This window comes from Muntiacus reevesi, chromosome 11 (genome assembly GCF_963930625.1).
Source record: "Muntiacus reevesi chromosome 11, mMunRee1.1, whole genome shotgun sequence".
In the NCBI taxonomy this organism is placed as follows: domain Eukaryota; kingdom Metazoa; phylum Chordata; class Mammalia; order Artiodactyla; family Cervidae; genus Muntiacus; species Muntiacus reevesi.
In genome coordinates this window covers 26645378-26670019 of record NC_089259.1, presented here as the reverse complement: position 1 = coordinate 26670019, position 24642 = coordinate 26645378, and the positions used below count along the sequence as shown (strand labels likewise).

The 24642-nt window shown below is 38.8% G+C and overlaps 1 protein-coding gene and 2 pseudogenes across 6 annotated transcripts in view; 1 reads left to right on the top strand and 2 right to left on the bottom strand.

Annotated features, from left to right (window-relative positions):
* The window catches only part of PDS5B (PDS5 cohesin associated factor B), a 173287-nt gene that overhangs the window by 30510 nt on the left and 118135 nt on the right, over positions 1–24642 (top strand). The window lies entirely within an intron of this gene.
* Positions 1004–2064, bottom strand: LOC136144361 (malate dehydrogenase, cytoplasmic pseudogene; annotated as a pseudogene).
* LOC136144377 (transcription factor BTF3 pseudogene) lies at positions 6999–7708 on the bottom strand (annotated as a pseudogene).

Below are 24642 nucleotides of genomic sequence, written 5' to 3'. Positions count from 1 at the left end.
AGTTTGTGAAGTCACTCAGTCGTGTCCGATTCTTTGCAACCCTGTGGACTGTAGCCTCCCAACCAGGCTTTTCCCTCCATGGGATTCTCCAGGCAAGAATACTGGAGTGGGTTGCCATTTCCTTCTCCAGGGGATCTTCCCCACTCAGGGATTGAATCCGGGTCTCCCACATTGTGGGCAGACGGTTTAACCTCTGAGCCACCAGGGAAGCCCAACATGGTTGCTGGTGAGGATTAAATGAATTAATAGATGTTAAATGTTTAGAACTAGCTCAGGCTAGGTAGGTATGAAGTATGTTGTTATTCCTTTTCCTCTTTATTATTACACGCTGCTGTGTTTAGGCTGAAACTGTAAAAACTTTTCAGTTGAAAAGATTAAATGAGACTGAAATTATCACCCTTTTCTTTTTAGAGCCATCTAATTTTTTCATGAAGTAGTGTTGACCTTTATGGTTAGTTTTTTAATACACTAATTATGGATTTTACTGATGTGAATTGGTTATATAGGGATGGTTCAATTTGAGGAAAAACTATTCCACAGTATTTTGTCTCCCCCCCCCCCCTTTTCCATTCTGAGCTTTTCTTGCACAATGTCATTCATTTCTGTGGTTTCTATTCAGTGTTGATTACCCTCAAATCAACATCTGAAGTTTGACCTCACTCCTGATTTTTGTTCCTTAATTAGTTTTTCTTCTTTCTCCAGTTAGTTATTATAATTACTGTTTTTTCTCATATTGTCTCCTCTCCTGTATGCTTATTGCTTCCGGTTTAGTGCAGATCCTATTTTTTTGTTGTTGTTTGTTTCTTTTTTTAACATCTGACCTTACTGTTACTCTGAGAACATCTTAGTTTTGTTTTTTTTTTCCACTTGAATATATATTTATTTTAGAATGTGGCAGTAACAGCATGATAATAAACCATCACAAACTTGTACCAAGAAGCACACAATCTTTAAAGTGTTGTTTTTCACAACACTTTAAATTTTGTTGTTGTTTTTAAATTTAAGTATGGCATTATTATTATTTTGCACTAGAGTCAAAGACAACATTTAGGTTCTTCAGCTTTGGGGCATTTAGTAACACTGAAATGATTGTCTAGTCAGGCAGAGGCAGGAAATTCAAATGCAGTTTCTTTCACTTCTGCTGGTTCCTTTGCAGTAAGATCCATCTTCTCACGTGAGAAATCATTAATAGGGAGACCTTCAACAACCTTCTAGGTCTTATCCTTGATTGTAACAGGGAACGGGTAAAGCAGATCATCAGGAATACCATAGGAGTTGCCATCAGAGATAATGCCCATGGACACAAACTCTCCCTCTGGGGTTCCAAACCAGATGTATCTCCGTGGTCACAGATGGCTTTTGCAGCTGACGTTGCACTGGACAGTTTCTGCGCCTTGATGACAGCAGCATCGTGCTACCGCATGGTCCTGACGAATGCTGCCTTGTCATCTTTCAGAGCTGTCATCTTTCAGAGCTTCATAAACACCAACTTCCTTTCCCTGCAGTTTTACCCTGGCATTAGTTGAGGAATGGTATCCCCAGATAATGACATTCTTTACATCATCAGAAGTCACTCCAAGTTTAAGAGCAGTCTGAGCTTCAGCTGGGTTGTGATGCAAAAGAGTCAAGCAACTGAAGTTCTCCTTGGGAATGGATGGCGCCAACTTAGAGGTAGTCAGACAGTTGGTGTTGGCTGGGTTTCCCACCACCATAGCCTTCACTGACTTCTTGGCATATTTGTCCAAGGCTGCACCCTGGCATTTGAAGATTTTCATATTTGCTTTGAGTAAATCTTTCCACTCCATGCCATCCCTTCTTGGCATGAAGCCCACAAGAATGGCCACATCCAGGTCTTTGAAGGCAGTCTCTTCTTTATCTGTTGTGATGACATCTTTCAGGAGGGGCAGTGCACAGTCTTGCAGCTCCATCAGGACACCCATTATTGGAGTGATACCAAAGCCGAGAATGATAGGCTGGTCTTTACCATTTCCATTACTGTACAGCCGTGAATATGCAACTTGACCAGCTGCTCCAGTCACAAGGGACTCGGATTGGTTCAGACATGATTGGGAAGAGCGCGGAGACTTCCTGCACCTGTCGAATGAGCCTCAGGCAGTCAGGTCACCTCTGTCTCGGAACCAACTCACATCTTAGTTTTGACTGGACTCAGAGGTAGAAGCTCTTGGAGAAGACAGCCTCCCTCTCTTGTTATTCTCTTTCTGGCATTTTTCTTTGGCCGCCTCCATTTTCTTGGCCACAAGTTTAGCATATTCTGCAGTCTGCCTTTATTTTTCTCGGCACACTGTTCCCTCAGGGTAATATACTGATGTTTGTGTTGCAGACACGTGAAATACAGACCCTGACTCTTGTGTGCCTTGGAGTTGGACATGACTGAGCACACACGAAGGAGGAGTGGTAGAGGAGTTACTACTGTTTCTGACTTTAGAGGATGTTTCTCTGTTAAGAGTGATGTTTCTGGTTTTTAGTAGAATAATACCTTTGTAGGTAAGCATATTTTCTTGTAGTTTTAGCAGATGGGTATTGATTCCTGCATGTGTTGAGATAGGTTTCTTTCTTCCTTCAGCATCTTGATATTGTAAATTATGTTGATAGATTTTTCTGGCTATTAACCAAAACCTTGCATTATTAGGATAAACCCATTTTGGTCATAATGTAGCTACACTCTCCAATGTAGTACTCACTAGCCACTTTTGGCAGTTTGAATTTAAATTTATGAAAATTAAATAAAATTAAAAATCCAGTTTCTTAGACTTATTAATCACATTTCAAGTGTTAATTGTAGCTAGTGGCTATCATGTTGGACATTGGAGATACAGAACATTTTCGTTGCAGAAACTTCTGTAGTGCAGTGCTGTGATATATATAGCTGCCTTTTAAAACACATCCATCTTTAATCTAACTGGTCAATTGAGATTTTGAAATAAGCCATTACTTTTCATTACATTTTTTTGTTTTTTTTTCCCCCCACCCTAGTCTTTCTGGTTATTTTCAGCATCCTCTTTCTGTTCTCATATTTTATAATTTCATTTTAAAAAATTTCTTAAACATTTCAGCTATATTTTACCTTTTGTTGATTAAATTTTGAAATCTGAATTCAGTGGTGCTTCAGTCTCTCAGTGATGTTCGTTTCCTTGTGTGTGTGTTGATCCTTGAGTAGGACTCATGTTTTGTTGAGCTTAGTGTGTGGAAGATTTGGGAGAGTACTCTGAGAAGGTTTTCTTTAAGCCCACAGAAGATTTTGTTTTTGTAATAACAGGACTTATGCCCTGGGAACTTTAAGGATGACTTTCAGGCTCAGCTTTCCTGCTTATAGTTGGCACAGTGCTGATATGGACAGTTACCCTCTGGCATTTCCATGTGCATACTGCTTACTGTCCAAGTTTCAACATACTATTGTTATGGGGTTGGATAGGTAGGGAGTATGGAAGTGATGATGGAGTACGGAAATGTCCTTGTAGATTTTTCTTTGTATGTGTTCAGCAATATGATAACAGTTTTCTGCTGGATCAGTTGGGCTCTTCATAATGTACTGACTGTAGACTACTGGATATGGATGTTCAGTCTTTTCAGTTGGGCTTTTCACTGCTTCTGGTGATACTTAGTTCTCTCTGCCTTCATCCCTTCCAGTTTGAACTGTCCTGCTCTCAAGTACTAGAATTCTTATTTCACTGTTGCTACTTTTCACTCTAGCTTGCTTTGGTTATTGTATGTACAAACCTATCCACCTTTCTTTGAATACATTGAATAATTTCATTAAAATTAATGAAGATTTTAAAATGTATTTCTCTTGTGTCTTTTTGTATTGACTTTATTTTATTTAGCCTTGTGCTCTGATTCTTATTTTGTGCACCTCTTTTGGACTCCTTGAGTCTTCTTTTGTGCTTGTTGATTTTTCTTTATGCAGTTATATTTGTAAATAAAATTCTAAATTAGTCATTATTGATAGCAAGTGTGGGCTTCTTTAACTATTGTATGAATTAGGGTCACTTTCTCCAAATGGGTGCTTCTGAGGGAATGGGTAGCTATAGTTCTTTCTCTGTGTGTTTTCCCTGGTGTGGTAAATCAACTGAGACAGGCTTCAAAAGTAGGGCTATTTTTAGGGTGTGTGGGCTAGGAGCACACCGGTAAGGCTTGTATCTCCTGTGAACAAAACAGATGGCTGAGAGAGCATTTGTGTCACAAAATCCCAACTTGTTTTATCTTGCAATCTACATCAGGTCAGGAAAGCTTAGATGTAGAGTCTTTACCTATCTTAATTTTGTTTTGGTTTCTGGTGGACTTTCAAAATCCTATTGTTGGCTGTGTTTTTTGACCTGAGGTTATTAGCAGGAATTAGGAAAAGAGTTGCTGTAGAGGTAAGAGTGTGCTATTAGAAGATTCTGTTTGCTTGTTGTTAATAGTGATGGCCCAGACCTAAGGAGCTTTTATCTTCCTGTCTTCATTCAGTTCCCCATCCCCTAATTCTGAGTCTGGGTGCTTTATTGAGACCTGGTTTTACTTGTGTTGACTATCAGCATTGTCAGTGATCTTCTGATTGCTAACACTGCTATAGTTTTTTCCCATAGTTGTTATTTCATTGGACATACTAATTGATTTGGGGAAGAGGAGAGAAGTGTTATTTTGCATTGACCACTGTAAAATCAGAAATTCTACTGAAAAAGATTTTAAGGTTTATTCTTATTTTCATTGTGTGCCTTTTGGGCACGTGTAAGTTCTGAAGTGTTTTTTTTTTTTTTTTTTAGTTCTGAAATTTTAGAATGAGACACTGCCACTAGCATTTCCTATTTTACATTGATTTCCATAGAGTACTTTTAATCACATCAACTGCCTAAACCCAGTTTCTCAAAGATACATGGTAACCATCAAAAGGAGTGTAGAATGATCATTCCATGTTGAGATGGAACTCCTTTGAGCTAATGCTTCACTTGGTGTCTGACAGCTCTTAACAGTTGCTGTGTTCTCCTTGGTAATTAAAAATATCCAACAGTATCTGTGAATTTGCTGTGAAGTCCAGGGTGTTCTGAGATGTCTTGGTGCACAGTTTGGTAACTATAGGTGTAGCACTTTACAGTTTGTATAGCATTTAAGCAGATAATTATTTTCTGCTTAGAAGACTGAAAATCAGCCATCTTTGTAGGATAAGCTATAGATATTTGTACAAGACTAGTCTACTGGGCTGTCTGTTCGCATCTCAGAAGACTGTCTTCATTTTAAAGTTTATTTCTGATTGGTATTTTAAAAATATAGTTCATTTTCTGTGAGTTTTTAACCCTTTTAGTGGAAGAAAATGTATTTGCCAGGGGATTGAAAAGAAGTGTCTTTAAATAACCATTTTCTGTATTGACATTCTTCCTGTTGCAAATTTGTTTTTCTGAGAAAATATTTTTGAAAAAAGATTAAAAATTAATTTTCAAGTAAATAATTGAGTAACTTTTCATACTGTTCATGGTATTCTTGAAGCAAGAATACTGGAGTGGTTTGCCATTCCCTTCTCCAGTGAACCATGTTTTGTCAAAACTCTCCACAGAGAATGGCAAGAACACATAGAACTATATAAAAAGGTCTTAATGATTCAAATAACCATGATGGTGTGGTCACTCACCTAAAGCCAGATGACCAGGAGTGTGAAGTCAAGTGGGCCTTAGGAAGCATTGCATGTGTGCTAAGTTGCTTTAGTCACGTCTAACTCTTTGCAACTCTGTGGACTGTAGCCTGCCAGGCTCCTCTGTCCATGGGATTCTCTAGGCAAGAATAATGGAGTGAGTTGCCCTGCCCTCCTCCAGGGCATCTTACCCGGACATGTTTCTCTTATGTCTCCTGTTTGGCAGGCAGGTTCTTGAACACCAGCGCCATCTGGGAGGCATTACTATGAACAAAGCTAGTGGAGGTGATGGAATTCGAGCTGAGTTATTTCAAATCCTAAAAGATAATGCTGTAAAAGGGCTGCATCCAATATTTCAGCAAATTTGGAAATTTCAGCAGTGGCCACAGGACTGGAAAAAGTCAGTATTCATTTCAATGCCAAAGAAGGAGCTACTGCACAATTGCACTCATTTCACATGCTAGCAAGGTAATGCTCAGAATCATTCAAGCTAGACTTCAGCACTATGTGAACCAAGAATTTCCAGATAACAAGCTAGATTTAGAAAAGGCAGAGGAACCAGAGATCAGATTGCCAACATCCGTTGGATCTTAGAAAAAGCAAGGAAATTCCAGAAAACTGTCTGTTTCATTGACTGCACTGAAGCCTTTGACTCTGTGGATCACAATAACTGTGGAAAGTTCTTAAAGAGATGGGACTACCAGGCTACCCTAGCTGTCTCCTGGGAAACCTGTATGCAGGTCAGGAAGCAACAGTAAGAACTTGACATGGAACAACTGACTGGTTCAAAATGGGAAAAGGAGTACATTAAAGCTGTGTATTGTCACTGCTTATTTAACTTATATGCAGAATATAGTATGTAAAATGCTCAGCTGGATGAATCACAAACTGAAATCAAGATTGCCAGGAGGAATATCAACTACCTCAGATACACAGATGATACTACTATAATGGCAGAAAGTGAAGAGGAACTAAAGAGCCTCTTGATGAGGGTGAAAAAGGAGAGTAAAAAAGCTGGCTTAAAACTCAACATTTAAAAATCTAAGATCACGGCATCTGGTTCCATCACTTCATGGTAAGTAGATGGGGGGAAAAATGGAAACAGTGACAGATTTTATATTCTTGGGCTCCCAAATCACTGTGGATGTTTACTGCATCCATGAAATTAAAAGATGTTTGCTCCTTGGAAGAAAAGCTATAACAAACCTGGACAGCATATTAAAAAGCAGAGACATCATTTTACTCACATAGGTCCATGTAATCAAAGCTTTGTTTTTTGTTTTTTTTTTAACTAGGCAAAGAATTTTATTTATCTTTGTCTCAAACTTTATTCTTAGGCTTCTTCAGCTTCATTAGCTGCAAAGAATGAATTGTATATAAGCAAAAACTGAAAAGAGCTGCGGTGTTCAGGGGCTTATGCTTAAAAATATTAGAGATCTAGATTTTATCAGATCCATAAACAAAATTTTAAAAAGCAGTCATAATATAAAATAGCAGTTCCCAGTAACTTCTTCAAGATTTATCTTCTTCAGAAGTTAACTCAGTTCAGTTTGCTTCATTCTTGGAAGCCTCATCAAAATTCTCCACAAGATCTGGAACTTCATCCTCCTCCTCCTCTCCAGTGGCAAGTGGTGCTTTTCCATCCACGGATTGTTTGGGCAGAGCTTCAGACAGTCTCCTTAAACTGGTCAGACTGTTGGCACAAAGCTGGTTTAAGATGCTGGGGAGCATTTCTGTCAGTTGCTTTGTCTCAGCGTGGCCTGTAATGGTGAAAGTGTTTGCTGCCAGAGATGCCTGAACTTTAGGGTTGTTAAAGTGAATCACTGTTCCTTGATTTGTGAACATATTCACCTCTTCAATACCAGAGATAGTTTACCCCTAACTTCTTTAAAGAGAACTGAAGTTTTTTGCCATCTGCTGTGGCTGTTCTGTGAACGACCTCCTTTCTGCGGAGCAGTTCCTTTCCCACCAATGTGCACTTGTGCCTGCAGTTTGGCGAGTTTCTCCTGGTTCATGATAGTTTCTTTCATCTTGTTGGAGCAGAAATGGGGCCACGCGGTGGACTAGGGTTGGCGCTCAGGTGGTCTCGGGCAGACCAGCTGAGGTTAGGCGCACACACGCGGGGACGCAAGATGGCAGCTAGAGCCAAAGCTGTGTTTTTTCCAGTAATGTACGGATGTGAGCGTTGGACCATAAAGAAGGCTGAGCGCTGAAGAATTGATGCTTTTGAATTGTGTTGGAGAAGACTCTTGAGAGTCCCTTGGACTGCAAGAAAATCAAACCAGTCAATTCTAAAGGAAATCAGCCCTGAGTATTCATTGGAAGAACTGATGCTGAGGCTCCAGTACTTTGGCCACCAGATGCGAAGAACTGACTTGTTAGAAAAGACCCTAATGCTGGGAGAGATTGAGGGCTAGGGGAGAATGGGGCAGCAGGGGACGAGATGGTTGGATAGCATCACCAACTCAGTGGACATAAATTTGAGCAAACTCTGGGAGATAGTGAAGAACAGGGAAGCCTGGTGTGCTTTAGTTCACGGGTTCACAAAGAGTCTACACGGATGAGAAACTGAACAAAGGGGAAACTGCAAGGGGGAGGGGATAAATTAGGATCTTGGAATTTATAAATGCACACTACTATGTATCAAATAAGCAATAGGAACCTACAGTCTATCACAGGGAATTATATTTAATATGTTGTAATTGTCTATAATGGAAAAGAATCTGAAAAAGTATATGTGTGTATTCATATACATGAGCTTCCCAGGTGGTGCTAGTGGTAAAGAACCTGCTTGCCAATTCAGGAGCCATAAGAGACGGTTCAATCCCTGGCTCAGAAAGATCCCCTGGAGGAAGTCACGGCAGTGCATTCCAGTACTCTTACCTGGAGAATCCCATGGACAGAGGAATCTTAATTCGTGCTACAGTCCATAGAATTGCAAAGAGTTGAACACAATTGAAGCAACTTAGAACATACACATACATATGTATATCTGAATCACTTTCTGTACACCGGAAGCTAACATAGCCTTGTAAGTCAGTTATGCTTCAATTAAAAAAAAAAGCCCCAAATAAACAGAAAAAGGGTAGTCTTCAACAGATGATACTGGAGCAGCTAGGTGGATTTCTACATTGTAAAGAGTGAGGTTGGATTCCATCTCAAACAATACATAAAAATCAACTAAAAGTGGATCAATGACCTAAACAGCTAAAACCATAAATGCTTAGAGGAAAATATAGGAGTAACATTTCATGACTTTGGAGGTTTGATATTAGATATTTAGATATGATAACAGCAGCATGAACAATAAAAGAAAAAAATGGATTGGTTTCACTACATAAAACTTAGAAACTTTTGTGCCTTAAAGGACATTATCAAGAAAGTGAAAGACAGCCTACAAAATGGGAGAAAAAAACTTGCAAATCGTATCTGATATGGATTTCCCGATTTTCTGGATATCTGATATCCAGAATGTTTAAAGGACTCTTGGAGCTCCACAATAAAAGAACAAGCAATTTAAAAATTGGGGAAAGGACATGAACAGACATTTCTCTAGAATCTGTGGATTGGAAAGAATCCATAAAATCCTAAGTATATACTACAAAGAATTGAAGCCAGGGTCTTGAAGAGATATTTGTACTTGCATGTTCATAGCAGTATTATTCACAGTAGCTACCAGTGGAAACAAACACAAATGTCCATTAACAGATGAATGAAAAAACAAAATGTGTTTAAATGGAGAGTGAATTGTATGGTATTTGAATTATATCTAAAATTCTCCAAGCTAGGCTTCAGCAGTACGTGAACCATGAACTTCCAGTTGTTCAAGCTGGTTTTAGAAAAGGCAGAGGAACCAGAGATCAAATTGCCAACATCCGCTGGATCATTGAAAAAGCAGGAGAGTTCCAGAAAAACATCTATTTCTGCTTTATTGACTATGCCAAAGCCTTCGACTGTGTGGATCACAATAAACTGTGGAAAATTCTGAAAGAGATGGGAATACCAGACCACCTGACCTACCTCTTGAGAAACCTGTATGCAGGTCAGGTAGCAACAGTTAGAACTGCACATGGACCAACAGACTGGTTCCAAATAGGAAAAGGAGTACGTCAAGGCTGTATATTGTCACCCTGCTTATTTAACTTCTATGCAGAGTACATCATGAGAAACGCTGGGCTGGAAGAAGCGCAAGCTGGAATCAAGATTGGGGGAGAAATATCAATCACCTCAGATACTCAGATGACACCACCCTTATGGCAGAAAGTGAAGAGGAACTAAAAAGCCTCTTGATGAAAGTGAAAGAGGAGAGTGAAAAAGTTGGCCTGAAGCTCAACATTCAGAAAACTAAGATCATGGCATCCAGTCCCATCACTTGATGGCAAATAGATGGGGAAACAGTGGAAACAGTGTCAGACTTTATTTTTTGGGGCTCCAAAATGACTGCAGATGGTGACTGCAGCCATGAAATTAAAAGATGCTTACTCCTTGGAAGGAAAGTTATGACCAACCTAGATAGTGTATTAAAAACCAGAGACATTACTTTGCCAACAAAGGTCTGTCTGGTCAAGGCTATGGTTTTCCTAGTGGTCATGTATGGATGTGAGAGTTGGACTGTGAAGAAAACTGAGCACCGAAGAATTGATGCTTTTGAACTGTGGTGTTGGAGAAGACTCTTGAGAGTCCCTTGGACTGCAAGAAGATCCAACCAATCCCTCCTAAAGGAATTCAGTCCTGGGTGTTCATTGGAAGGACTGATGCTGAAGCTGAAACTGCAATACTTTGGCCACCTCATGCGAAGAGTTGACTCATTGGAAAAGACCCTGATGCTGGGAGGGATTGGGGGCAGGAGGAGAAGGGGACAACAGAGGATGAGATGACTGGATGGCATCACCGACTTGATTCATAGGGTCGCAGAATCAGACACGACTGAGCGACAACTGAACTGAACTGAAGGCTGTTTTAGGAAAATAAAAGAAGCACAAAACAAAGCCCAGCATCTTTGTTTGGACGTCACTGGTAGAGAAAAACTGGGTTGATTTTAGCCAGGAAGAATATATGGTAGATGGTTGGCAGTTACGTCTATTAACCATAGAAAAATCTTTCCAATTCTCCTGTGAAGTAAGAAGCAGCTTCCTAGTTAGGGTGATGCAGTTGCAAAATATCCTAAAGGGGCAAATAAATAATTTGGAATTATTAGATGTAATTCAACTAATCACTCAGAAAAGTAATAATGGGACTGGAGACAAAAACTTGTACATACCTTCAAAATTAATATCAGGAATATTTCTAAATACTTAATGTAATATGATAGTTTTTTATGTTTTCTCATTAGGAGACATTTACAGACCAGTTTATTAAACATTTTGGTGCACTTGACATCCAGAATTATATTCCAGTTTCCTCCAACATTGCCTAATTTATTCATTATGGTTCACCTACAAGGTTTATAACTTAACTTTTTTTTTTTTTAAACTTCATGGTAAAAGCAGAACATAGAATTTACTCTTTAAATTTTAGAATACAATAAGTGCACAACTTTTGAAGCAAGTTTATTGATCATCATTATGAACATTGTTACTTTTAATGAAGTAGGTGCTTCCCTGATGGCTAGGTTGGTAAAGAATCTGCCGGCAATGTGGGAGACCCAGGTTCGGTCCCTGGGTCGGGGACATCCCTTGGAGAAGGGCATGGCAATCCTCTCCAGTATTCCTGCCTGGGAAATCCCAGAGACAGAGGAGTTTGGCAGGCTACAGTCCATGGGGTCACAAAGAGTTGGACACGACTGAGTGATTAACACTTTAAGTAGAGTTAATAATTATACTTTATTCTGCATACATTGTGACATGGCCCTTAAATATCAGTATGAATGATACATTTATGCCTATTTTATTGTAGTCTTAAAGAGATGCAGATGTAGCTTTATGCAGGATATATTGAGTTTTGAATCGGAAGTATAGGTCTCTCTGAGTTGACATTGTTGATTTTTCTTACACTGAGCACCTTACTGAACACAACAACTCTTTGTAAACAGATTTTGTTTTCATTCTGTGTTCTCTAGTTGTGGGGAGCTTTAGGGGAAGTCAGAGGGATGTCATGGAGATAAATGACCATCCCTGTCTTGGTCTGAGAAAGGGTCAGGACAGTCTCTATTCTCTTCTGGGGTAAAATTTTCCTGCTGTTGTCTTAATCATTTTCTTCCATTAAATCATATTTCTCTCTTATTTTCTATTATATCCTTTCCTTGAATGTTTCATGCTCCTCCTGCTATGCCTATGAACCTCTCATATATTCCAGTAGTTGTTTTATGTTCTAGTTGGTGTGTCTCTTGTCTTTGGGAATTCTAAAATACAGATGTGATTGCCCTTTATGTTCTTTAAAGAACAAAGAAAAACGATAACCACCTTATGTGATGAACACCAAACTCCTTATCAGGGATATAGGAAAACCTGAGATTAACTGATCTCAATTTCTTTTATAATCTTCCTCACCTGTACATGCACATATGCATATACACACTTGCACATTCCAGTTAAATAAATCACAGTTAACACCGCTCTGCTGTCGCACATGTTTCTGTAGCATAATTAGCTCTGTGGTAAGTGGAATGATTTAAGTGTAATGTGGAAGTATCATTGGTCATAAATGTGTATTTTCTAGCACATCAATGCTTGGAAGCATTCAAGGGCAGTCTTTCTTCCAAAGATAATACTTAAACATTGTTTGATGTTAAGAACTGAAAATCCTCAGTGCAAATCAAAAAATCACAGTGAAATCAGATCACACTTGTTAGATCAGAAAGACAAGGAATGTTGTGAAGGTGTGGGAAAAAAGCACCTCTTACACAGTGCTGATGGGGATATATATTGGTGCAGCCAGTTTGGAGGTTCCTCAGAAAATTAAAAATTGAACTGACTGATGATCGGCATTTCCACTTCTAGATATTTATCCCAAGAAAATGAAAACACTAACTCGAAAAGATACATGCACTCCCAAGTCCCTTGCAATATTATTTACAATAGCCAAGATATGGAAGTATTCGTGTCCGCTGATGGTTGAATGACTAAAGAAAATGTGAGGCACATGCACAGACACTGAAATATTATTCAGCCATAAAAAAGGGAAATGCTCACATTGCAACAACATGGACGGATAAGTCAGAGGAAGACATAGTGTGTAAACTCACTTGTATGTAATAATAGACTCTGAAATCAAATCAGAACTTAAACTGATAGATTCAAGAAACAGATTTATAGTTGCCAGAGCTGGGAAGGGAAAGGTGGATGAAATGGATGGGAGAGCAAAAGGCACAGTCTTCCTTAAAAAAGTCATGGGATGCACAACATGGTGACTGAAGTTAACACCTTATTGTAAATTTTAAAAGTTTCTAAGAGAGTAGGTCTTAGAAGTTTTCTTCACAGGAAAAAGTTTGTATGGTGATGGATATTAACTAGATTTATTGTGATCATTTTCTAATGTGTCTATATGTTGAATCATTATATTGCACACTTGAAACTAATATAATGTTATATGTTAACTATATCTCAGTGAAATTTAAAAAAATCTTAAAATGTGATGCCATGTATTAATGTTTGAAGTCATATTTGATCTAGATGTGAGACAAAAAGATTGTTTAGATTTATTGTGCTCTGAAGGAAAATATGTTCTGTGAGTGATCTGTAGATGCAATGCAAAAAGGAGAAAGCTCAAAATCCAGGTGAAGTGAAACAGATCGCCAGCCCAGGTTGGATGCATGAGACAAGTGGTCAGGGCTGGTGCACTGGGAAGACCCAGAGGGATGGGATGGAGAGGGAGGCGGGAGGGGGATCGAGATGGGGAACACATGTAAATCCATGACTGATTCATGTCAATGTATGGCAAAAACCACTACAATTAAACAAAAACGAAATCCAGATGAAAAATTGCCTGTTTATTACAAGCAGAAGATTTATTAATAGTATCAAGAATCTCTGATCTTTTCTTTTAAGTTTCTGGTACAGCTGCGAATGTAGGCAAAATACCTATGCGGCTGTTTTCTCTACTTTTAACAAAAAATTGAAGACTGTCACTAGATTACATTTTTAATTCTGCCACAGGGTTTCCTGTTAGAAGTAAGTACCTTCAGGAGCCTGCATTTGAAAGGGAAACCTGAGCTCTGAGCTTTAAGGTTGAGAAATTTGATTATGATGCTTGTAACAATTGCCAATGGATACTTGCTGTGCTGGTATTTTATTAGGATTGTGTTTGTTTTTCTCATGTTCTGTTACAACGGTTATTTTTAAGTGTTAATTTTTCAGAATGTGAGATTGTTCTGGAAACACATGTTTTTAAATTTTTTTTTTTGGTAACTTTAAACTTTTTATTTTGTGTTGGGGTATAGCCGATTAACAGTGTTTTGGCAGTTTTTGGTGAACAACAAAGGGACTTAGCCACACATATACATGTATCCATTCTCGCCCAGGTTCCCCTCCCATTTAGGCTGGCACATAACATTGAACAGAGTTCCATGTGCTGTACAATAGGTCTTTGTTGGTTACCCATTCTAAATAAAAGTGTGCATGACCTTCCCAAAGTGTCTCACCGTCCATTCCCCTTGACAACTCTAAGTTTGTTTTCTTAAGTCTGTGAGTCTCTGTTTTGTAAGTTCATTTGTATCATTTCTTTTTAGCTTCCACATATAAGGGATGTCATATGATATTTCTGTCTTACTTCACTCAGTATGACAACTCTGCATCCATGTTGCTGCAAATGGCATTATTTCCCTTTTTTAAATGACCGAGTAATATTCCACTGAATATATGTACCACATCTTTATACATTCCTCTGTCAATGGACATTTAGGTTGCTTCCATGTCTTGGCTGTTGTAAACAGCTCTTCAGTGTAATTGGGGTGCTTGCATCCTTTCAGATCATGTTTTTCTCTGGATATATGCCCAGGAGGGGGATTGCAGCATCATATGTAGCTCTATTTTTAGTTTTTTAAGGAACCCCTCCATACTGTTCTCCATAGTGACTGTACCACTTTACATTCCCACCAACAGTGCAGCAGGGTTCTCTTCTCTCCACACCCTCTCCAGCATTTGTTGTTTGTGGATTTTTTAATGAAGGCCATTTTGATTGGTGTGAGGTAATAGCTCATTGTGGTTTTGATTTGCATTTCTCTAATAACTAGCGATGTTGAACGTCTTTTCATGTGCCTGCCTATTGGCTATCAGTATGTCCTGTTTGGAGAAATGTCTATTCAGGTCTCCTGCCCATTTTTTGAATGGGTTGTTTGTTTTGATGCTATTAAGTGTCATAAGCTGGTTGTAAATTTTTGGGAGTGATCCTTTATGGTCACATCATTTGCAAATATTTTCTCCCAGTCTGTGGATTGTTTTCGTTTTGCCTATTGTTGCCTTTCCTGTGCAAAAACTTCTGAGTTCAAGTATGTCCCATTTGTTTATTTTTGCTTTTATTTCCATTATTCTGGAAGAGAGATTGAAAAAGACATTGTTGTGATTTATATTAGAGAAATAACATAAATCTGGAGTGGGTAGCCTGTCCCTTTTCCAACGGATCTTCTCAACCCAGGAATTGAACCAGGGTCTCCTGCATTGCAGGCGGATTCTTTACCAACTGGGCTATCAGGGGAGCCCATGTTAGAGAGTGTTCTGCCTATGTTTTCCTTTAGGACTTTTACAGTGTCCGGTCTCACATTTAGGTCTTTAATCCATTTTGAGCTTATTTTTATGTACAGGGTTAAGAAATGATCTACTTTCATTTTTTTTTTTTTTAACTGTGGCTGTCCAGTTTTCCCAGCACCATTTGTTGAAGAGACTGTCTTTACAACATTGTGTGGTCTTGCCTCCTTTATCATAGATTAATTGACCATAGGTGTGTGGGCTTATCCTGTTCCATTGATTTATATTTTTATTTTTGGAAACACACATATCTTGTAACAGATGCTTGGATTTGTCTTTTCTCACACTCAGCATATCTTTGTGCTTCTGCTCATTGCTCGGTGTTTCATCTGCCCTGAATCCTCACTTAGCCACCTTGTTGTCTACCACAGCTTAAATTCCAGCTCCCTGTGATGTGTGACTGACCGCTTTCTCTGCTGTCTCTGATAGAATGGATTGTTCCTTCATTTGTCTTTCCTTTAAAACATTGATTTTGTGTACAAGTTAATGATGTTTAGTCATTGCCCTCCAAACATCACTCGTGTCCCTTTGTATTCATTTATTTCTCTCCCCTAGCCAACTACTCTATCACATCTAATCCCTTGAATCTATTTGTCCCTTCCACTATATAATCGTAAGGGATTTGATTTAGGTCATACCTGAATGGTCCAGTGGTTTTCCCTACTTTCTTCAACTTAAGTCTGAATTTGGCAATAAGGAGTTCATGATCTGAACCACAGTCAGCTCCCAGTCTTGTTTTTGCTGACTATGTAGAGCTTCTCCATTTTCGGCTACAAATAATATAATCAATCTGATTTTGGTATTTACCATCTGGTGATGTCCATGTGTAGAGTCATCTCTTGTGTTGTTGGAAGAGGGTGTTTGCTATGACCAGTGAGTTCTCTTGGCAAAACTCTATTAGCCTTTGCCCTGCTTCATTCTGTACTCCAAGGCCAAACTTGCTTGTTATTCTAGGTATCTCTTAACTTCTTGCTTTTGCATTCCAGTCCCTTATAATGAAAAGGACATCTTTTTTTGGTGTTCTAGAAGGTCTTGTAGGTCATCACAGAACCGTTCAACTTTAGCTTCTTCGGCATTACTGGTTGAGATATAGACTTGGATTACTGTGATATTGAATGGTTTGCCTGGGAAACGAACAGAGATCATGCTGTCATTTTTGAGATTGCATCCAAGTACTGCATTTCAGACTCTTGTTGACTATGATGGTCACTCCATTTCTTCTAAGGGATTCTTGCCCACAGTAGTAGATATAATGGACACCTGAATTAATTTCGCCCATTCTGGTCCATTTTAATTTTCTGATTCCTAAAATGTCGATGTTCACTCTTGCCGTCTCCTGTTTGACCATTTCCAATTTACCTTGATTCATGGACCTAACATTCCAGGTTCCTACGAAATATTGTTCTTTACAGCATCATACTGTACTTCCACCACCAGTCACATCCACAACTGGGCATTGTTTTCCCTTTGGCTCCGTCTCTTCATTCTTCCTGGAGCTATTTCTCCACTCTTCTCTAGTAGCATATTGGGCATCTTCCAACCTGGGGAATTGCACTTTCACTGTCCTCTCTTACCGCCTTTTCGTGCTGTTCATGGAGTTCTCAAGGCAAGAATACTGAGTGGTTTGCCATTCTCTTCTCCAGTGGACCACATTTTGTCAGAATGTAGGAGGTTCGTGACATTGTGCAGGAGGCAGTGATCAAGACCATCCCCAAAGAAAAGAAATTCAAAAAGGCAAAATGGTTGTCTGAGGTTGTCTTACAAATAGCTGAGAAAAGAAGAGAAGCTAAAGGCAAAGGAGAAAAGGAAAGCTATATTTATCTGAATGCAGAGTTGGAAAGAATAGCAAGGAGAGATAAGAAAGCCTTCCTCAGTGATCAATCCAAATAAATAGAGGAAAAAATAGAATGGAGAAGACGTAGATAGAAATCTCTTCAAGAAAATCAGAAATACGAAGGGAGCATTTCATGCAAAGATGGGCACAATAAAGGTCAGAAATAGTATGGACCTAGTAGAAGCAGAAGTTATTAAGAGGTGGCAAGAATACACAGAGAAAAACTATACAAAAAAGATCCAGACATCCTGGAATGCAAAGTCAAGTGGACCTTAGGAAACACAACTACTAGTGGTACTTGGTGGAAGTTAGTGCAAGTGATGGAATTCTAGTTGAGTTATTTCAAATCCTAAAAGATGATGCTGTTGAAGTGCTGCACTCAATATGCCAGCATATTTGGAAAACTCAGTAGTGGCCACAGCAATGGAAAAGGTCAGTTTTCATTCCAATCCCTAAGAAAGGCAGTGCCAAAGAATGTTCAAACTACTGCACAATTACATTCATCTCACACGCTAGCAAAGTAATGGTCAAAATTCTCCAAATCAGGCTTCAACAATACGTGAACCGAGAGAACTTCCAGATATTCAAGCTGGATTTAGAAAAGGCAGGGGAACCAGAGATCAAATTGCCAACATCCACTGGATCATAGAAAAAGCAAGAGTTCCAGAAAAACATCTGCTTTATTGACTACACCAAAGCCTTTGACTGTGTGGATCACTACAAACTGTGGAAAATTCTGAAAGAGATGGGAATACTAGATCACCTTACATACCTCCTGAGAAATCTGTATGCAGGTCAGGAAGCAACTGTTAAAATCAGACATGAAACGATGGACTGGTTCCAAATTGGGAAAGGAGTATATCAAGGCTGTATATTGTCACCCTGTTGATTTAACTTATATACAGAGTACATCATGTGTGAAATACTGGGATGGATGAAACACAAGCTGGAATCAAGATTGCCGGAGAAAAGTCAATAACCTCAGACATGCAGATGACACCACCCTTATGGCAGAAAGTGAACAACTAAAGAGCCTCTTGGTGAAAGTGAAAGAGGAGAGTGAAAAAGGTGGCTTAAAACTCAACAGTCAGAAAACCAAGATCATGGCATCTTGTCCCATCACTTCATGGCAAATAGATGAGGAAACAATGGAAACAGTGAGAGACTTAATTTTCTTGGGCTCCAAAATCACTGCAGATGGTGACTGCAGCCATGAAATTAAAAGACACTTGCTCCTTGGAAGAAAAGTTATGGCCAACCTAGATAACATATTAAAAAACAGAGACGTTACTTTGCTGACGAAGGTCCATCTAGTCAAAGCTATGGTTTTTCCAGTAGTCATGTATGGATGTGAAAGTTGGATTATAAAGAAAGCTGAGTGCTGAAGAATTGATGCTCGTGAACTGTGGTCATGAATATTAGGGGATTCAGTGTGCTCCAGAGATTGGAGATTGATTAGGTTAAGGGAATAAGCATTGAAAATCATATATAGATTATTCCCAGTTTAGTTGCTGAATAACTTCAGCATGGTTGATCTCTGATCCTCAGTTTCCTCACTTTTAAAATGGGCACAATATATAATTCATCTTATTATTAATAGTATTTGAAAAAAAGATAATTTGTTGAGCTCTTTTTACCCTTCATGTTAGCATTAGATATGCACCAGTGAACAACATAGGATAATTGTTCTGTTACAATTTATACTTGAGAAGTGTAAGCAGACATTAGAGGATAAATATTTACAGTTATGATTAAACTTTCGAGGGAAACATGCAAGGGTTCTGTGAGAGCATGTAGTAGAGATTTAACTGAGCTTGGGCAAATTTGGTAAAGTGTCCATGAGACAGAGAAGAGGAAGCGGAAAGACAAGCAGACACTTAGAAGGATCTTGGTATGATGCTTTTATGGCATAGAAGTATGACTGGAGCGTAGTGATTAAATGGTCAGATTATTATATGTTGAACTTATTTTTAACTCAGTGGGAACCTGTTTAAGGTAGTAGACATGAAGAGATTGGCATATTAAGATCATCTGGCTGCTGTATGAAGGATGAATTGGAGGTGATTTAAATTAGGTTATAGTGAAGTAATGGACAAATGAAGCTGATTCCATTTATGTTTTGTACATGGCATTTACAGGACTTGATAGTTGCTTTTAAGTGTTGAAAGAGAATAGTCAAAGGTTATGCCCAGTTTTCTGGGAGCAACACTGGATGCACTCGGACACCCTATACAGAGAGAAGATTGAAGAGTGCTTTATGGAGGGGGATGAAATTGGTTTGTTGTATGGTTTTGAGTTTTTTTAGATTCAAGATCCCTTTGAGAATAGGGCTTTCCTAAAGGCTCAGTTGGTAAAAAATCTGCCTGCAGTACAGGAGACCCAGGTTCTCTTCCCAGGGTGGGGAAGAGACTACCTTTGAGAATAACTAAGTAGAAATGTTAGGTTGGCCATGGTATATGTGGATTGGAGTTCAGAAGAGAGCTCTTGGTGGGGTATTTTGGAGTAGCTTTAAGAAAGCTTGGGGCAGAAGCCTTGGGAGAAAAACATGTAGACCAAGAAGTGAACAGAGGAAATAGAATTAATAATATTTAGAGGTTGAATAGAAGAAAAGGAAACAAAGGAGACAGTTACTAGTAATAGGAGAAAAATCGGGCAAAGGCGAAAGGTAGTAGAAATCAAAGGATAGGAATGTTTCAGAAAGGAGTCTGCTCTCCACCGTGTGTCATACTGCTCAGCTCAATAAAATTAGGATTGGAAAAGTGCTTTGGCAACTGGAGGGCAGTAATGACTTTTAGTTAGCTATTACTGCATAACAAATCACCCCAAACCGTAATGGCTTTAAACACCCAACATTTCTCTCAGTTCTCCAGGTTGGCAGCTTGAGTTTGGCTTGACTGGGTAGTTCTGCTGATCTGGGTCAGCCTTAGCTGATTGACGTGGGCTTGCTCATACATCTACAAGTGTGTGTCTGTGATCACCGAAAAGTTTGTCTGTGACTGGCTTCCTTCATGATAGTCATGCCTGGTGTAACTGAGATCTCTCTCTGTATGTGTCTCAGTTTACAGTGGGATAACTTCCGTGCGTGTGCTCTTCTTAGGAGGAGTTTCAAGAATGCAAGTCAATAAATTTCACAACACAAGCACTTTTTAAGCTTGCCAGTGTCCCATTGACCAAAGTCATAAGACCATCTCAAATTCAAGTGCTGGAAAAACATTCTTCTTGATGAGAGTAGTCACAAAATCACATTGCAAGGCTGTAGATAGAGGGAACAGAAAGATTTGTCATTTTTGAAGTCATCCTCAGTGATTATGGCAAAAACAGTATTGCTGGTGTTGGAGGATGCTGGAAACAGGATTGGGTTAGTATGATAAGCAAATGGGAACGAAGGAAGTGCAGATTACTTTTTGGAAAGCTTGGCTGTGAAGATGGTTTGAGAGAGAAGACAGTAGCTAGAGGCATGTAGAAAGTAAACAGGCATGTTGTACTTTCTTTCCCTTCCTGCCCGAATTTCTCTCCGCACAAGAACAGAGTGCTTATGCTGAGAAAGGAATCTAGTAGACACGGAGGATACAGATGCTGAGCAGGAAGAGATAACGGATGAAGTGAAAGTCTCTGAGAAACCTGTAGAGGATGGGATTCTGTGCACTTGTGAAGGGATTCGTTTTTAACATGAAGAGGGTTACATACTTTATAGTTAACAGAAGGGAAGGAGGAACTTGGTACACACGTAGTGTAGGTACATGTAGCCAATAGTTCATTCTGTTTTTTTGTAAGATTGTATGGAAAAACCCGAACAAAATTTTTGGCCAGTCACAACAGATGGGAGACTGGGAAAGTTTTCTGTGTGACAGCTTCTGTTTTCTCAGTGAAGTAGAGGCTGTCTACTGAGAGTGGGGGTTCTAAGAAGAATGTGTGCTTGAGGTTTGATGTGAACAGAGAAGCTCTGTAATCTTATCCGCTCAATGAATGAGACAGTGAGCTGACCACGGGCTAGGAAGTGTTGTTGTTGTTGTTTAGTCACTTAGTTGTGTCCAACTCTTGTGACCCCATGGACTGTAATACCAAGCATTTAATAAATGGGAGATGTTATCATTATTAATATAAAATATTACTTTAAAGGGATTTGTCAGAACACTTTGAGTTATTAGTTAGAAAGTGGTGCTAGTTGAGATGTTCTTGGGTCTTTAATTCTACTTCCACGATGGTCCTTGAAAAGATTGTAGGCAGGAGAGTAACCGTGTGTTTAATCATTTATAAATAAACATTACCAAAAATGAACAAAATGGGTCTGCTTTCTAAAATGACTTCCTGAAGCATTTAATATTACTTTGTATTACCAAAACATAGAGGAATAACTATTAAATATACTTAAATTTGAATTAATAAAGATATTTCAGTCTGAATGGTTGGGTTAGTGGTAACATTTATATGGGAAAAAAACCTTTTTGTTTTAGTAGTTGGAAAATTTGTAAATGTGGCCTTAAGGTTATATACTTAAAGGAGAATAACATAATTTATTTTGTCTCTTTTCTTTTAGGACACACAGTCATTATTTTTTCAGTTATCTCTGGCCAAAAAGAAACCCTTCTTACTCTGACTATGTACTGGAAGGGTGGTTGTATTGGTATTTATGGAGGGCACCATCTGCTGGTTATAAGAGGTACCGGTTGTAGGAAGCGTACCTTTTACAGTTGTCAGACTTCACAAAATCTTGTTTTCTTTCCAACTCCACCTTAAACCTGGAGTAGTCCCAGAAGGAAAAGCAGCTTTTAATAAACATGGGAAAGTAGAGATTCTAGTAGTAACTTGATTTGATTTCTGTGACTCTGATAAACTTGTTGCCACATACTGGCTGTTGAAGAAAAATTATTATGAAAATGACAGATACCTGCTTTTATTTCTTTCCAGATCACTTTACCAATGACTGTTGCTTTTGCTCTCACCCTTGTGGTTTAATCCAGTGAATGTTGTGTTCTTTTTTCCCATTCATTGAAAGGACCTTAATATTTTTACTGCAGTCTTTATTGCATCTTATGAACATTTACCTACCTCTAGGGTAGAATGATGATTTCATTGATTTTTTTTTTCCTTTCTAGGATTGTTAGTATGATTTTTAAAATTACCGGTATGTTTGTTTTAATTAATTACCATTTTCTTTGAACTTACTCAGTGGTTGTATAAACTCTTTAGTATTAGAATAGTTTGTGTTTCATTGTTCATTCTGTATACAAAACTGTAGGTATTTATGACAACATGTATATAATGGTATTTGAAATTAATATATACATATATCTGTGTGGTGTTTAAGTCCCTCAGTTGTGCCCAACTCTTTGCAGCCCAATGGACTGTGTAGCCTGTCGGACTCCCCAGTCCATGGGATTTTTCAAGCAAGAATACTGGAGTGGGTTGCCATGCCCTCCTCCAGGGGATCTTCCCAGCCCAGAGATTGAACCTGAATTGGCAGGCAGATTCTTTACTACTGAACCACTCGGGAAGCCCATATACATATGTACTCTATAATACATTTATATACAGTGTATAAATGGACTCTGACACAGGTCTGTTTTTATATAAATAATTTAAGGTACTACTTATTTTCAGTTCATTCACTCTATCATAATGTATACTATTTGAAATTCAACACAAAATGAATGTCAAATAATTTCTTTGACACTATTTCGGAGGAGAGGCTGTGTGTCAATGTATCTTTTCCCTTTGACTTCCCATAACAGTTGAATAACCTGTTTCTTTACTGTAACCTTCCTTTCTTCTTCTGCATTGCTCTCCTCTCTCTCTCCTTTCCACCTTTTTCCTCTTACATTATTATTTGGTGTTTGTTCCTGTTGTTGTCTAGGAAGTACATAGAGATCAGTTTACCAAATCCAAGGGCCTGGGGTTATCTTGAAAGAGTGATGTGTATTTACAAAGTCACTAACACTATATACCATCTCTCCATCTTCAAACATTTTTTTTTACTAGTTAAAAAGCAAATTTTTCTCTTTTTTGACCCTCTTCTGTTTTCTTTCCTGACCCCACCCACCCACATCAATACAGATATTTCTTAGAGTTTAGTCTCTGTATCTCAGCTCACCCTACACATTTTCTTTATTGATTCTGTAAGCCCCCAAAGTGTAAGCTATACGTGGTGGTAAAATGTTTTCTTTCATTGACTTTTCTCTAGAACTTCAGCTTAACATCTCTAGTTGCCTTGTATTCCACACTTAGTTTTTCCGGAGCCCTGACTTCTCCTTGGTTTCCCTGCCTCTGTGATGACGAGGGCAGTCACTGTCCGTGTTCTGCCGCCAGTGTATACTTGGTATGCAGAGAACTGCTGTCACACCAGCCAAGTTCTCAGAAGATAGTAAATGGTTGACTTTCTAGGAACAAAGACTTTGAATCTTGTTAGCATCTTCTACTTCTCTCAAGTAAGCATTCATAGTCTTTGCATCAGTTTTCTTATTTTCAGTCATTCCCTGCAGTCTGTTCCTTATTAGTTCTTATTGGAATTTTGTAGCAGTTTCCTGTTTTTATTGTATTTGATTTCTCCTCTGCCTAGTCTGTACTTCCTATTCTGAGCCACTGTCTCTTTTTTTTTTTTTTTTTTTTGCCACTGTCTCTTAAAATAGTTCTCGTCATTGATTTAGCAAGTGTTTCTTGAGCATCTACTTTGTTCTAAGAATGCCTAAAATGATACATACTATCATTGTTCTAAAGGTAAAGGACATCAACCCTGAATATTGATTGGAAGGACTGATGCTGAAGCCCCAATATTTTGGCCACCTGATGCAAAGAGCTGACTTATTGGAAAAGACCCTGATGCTGGGAAAGATTGAAGGCAGGAGGAGAAGGGGGTGATAGAGGGTGAGATGGTTGGATGGCATCACTGACTCAATGGACGTGACTTTGAGCAAACTCCTGGAGATAGTAAAGGACAGGGAAGCCTGGCGTGCTGCAGTTCACGGGGTCGCAAGGAGTTAGACATAACTTAGTGACTGAACAACAAATCCTTGTTTTAAGGAGCTTCTAGTCAAGTAGGGGAAACAGACAAATAAATTTATTAAATGTGATGTGATTAAATGCTAATTATGATATGTTCACAGTTTTCCAGCTGTAGGGAAAGAGCCAAGCTAGGCCTAAGGAGGTTGGGAGAAAGAAGTTTAAACATAATCTTGAAAATTCAAGGTACATGGAGTTTGCTTATAGAGAGGGGCCAGTAAATTTATCTTTGAGGAAACAGCTCATGTGTTTACTCACAGAAGTATTTCAAACCTCTGCTCACAAAACCATTGCTTATGAAGCAGAAGTGCAAACTGAGAGACTTGCCTCTTTGTTGCTCTACTTTTCCTTCTTTGCTCCCTTTTACTTCCTTCCACTTTTTCCTTTAGTAGTGGTTTTAGACCAGTAAGAAATTCTGAACTTTGTTCTCTGGGATTTATTCATATTCTTTTCTCCGTCCTTTTGTTCTGTATATTGTTAACACTTCACCCGCATCTACTTTCAATTTC